Genomic DNA, 1,363 nt, shown 5'->3' with positions numbered 1-1,363 from the left:
TCCTGCTTTACAGGTGAAAATAGAGCAACAGGACCGCTGAGTCTTTGACTTTATTTATTTTCTGCTGTGTTTTACTTGCATCTATTTGAAAGACTGAGTGTAAACACAAAAAATATGTTATGTGCTGGGATGTGCAACTAAGTAATTAATTACTTTTGAAAATAAGTAATCAGTAAAGCAATGGGATTACTTTTTGGGGGAAGTAATTGGTAATTAGTTACTGATTACTTTTTTCAAGTAACTTGACCAACACTGCTCAGCAGACAAAGTCTCTGCACCTGTAGCCTCTGTGTCTGTGGACGTTTCACATGAATACGGTCAAAAATATAAGTTAACCTGCTGACCTGAAGCGAAGCGCTGATTACCACGACCACATTTCTGTGTGCTGCAGGTCATGCTGCTCTCTGGAGTCTTTCCTCTCGTCACATCTGTCAGGTGACCTGTGATCCACAGATGCTCATTCGCAGGTCTGTACAGGAAGTAGGACACTGTCATGTCAGACACTGTTCAGCTTGTACTTTCATAACCAGAGACCCTCTGACACAAACTGAAAGGGACCCAAAAAAGCCGGCTCACTGTAACACCTGTGCAGTGTTTCACAGGTAAGTCCAGCACATCCTGTGGCTCTGCGGGTCAAACAGCTGTGGTGACGTGGAGGCTACAGCACACTGTCCACTCCTCCACGTTCATACTGAAGTTCTGTGAGTGATGATGAGACAGGTCGCTGAAGAACAGTACACTACGTTTGACTGGTCCAGCCCAAGGTCCGACATCACTTCCTTAAAAAAAGCTGTACTGGAGCCAGACACTAGCAAAACGTCTGCTCTCGTCAGCAGCGAGGTTTACTTAGAAAACTTGAGATTTAATCTGAAAGTCTGTCACACGGTTGAAAATGTGCACCTGTCGGATCGATGGATGTGAATAATATGACAACAGCTGCGTTACACCTGTGTGTGCTCGTCCTCTTTGTCTCTGCAGGAGACTTTTATCTGTCAGAAACCAAACAGTGCATGAGCATGAGGTCTGCCTAACCATCATCACTGTAGGACAGGGGTGGGCAATTCCAGGCCCCGAGGGCTGGTTTCCTGCAGGTTTTAGATCTCACCTTTGGTCAACACACCTGAATCACATGATTAGTTCGTAACCAGGCCTCTGGAGAACTTCAAGACATGTTGAGGAGGTCATTTAGCCATTTGAATCAGCTGTGTTGGTTCAAGGGCACATCTAAAACCTGCAGGACACCGGCCCTCGAGGCCTGGTGTCCTTAGAGCCTGCGCTGATCAACTAGCACCGGTGTTCACGGAGATCTTCAACCTCTCCCTGGCCCAAGCTGTGGTTCCCACGTGCTTCAAACAGTCCATTA

Source organism: Pundamilia nyererei, unplaced genomic scaffold (assembly GCF_000239375.1).
Source record: "Pundamilia nyererei isolate P.nyererei 1_Seehausen unplaced genomic scaffold, PunNye1.0 scaffold00238, whole genome shotgun sequence".
NCBI lineage: Eukaryota > Metazoa > Chordata > Actinopteri > Cichliformes > Cichlidae > Pundamilia > Pundamilia nyererei.
Note: the sequence above shows the minus strand (reverse complement) of the source record.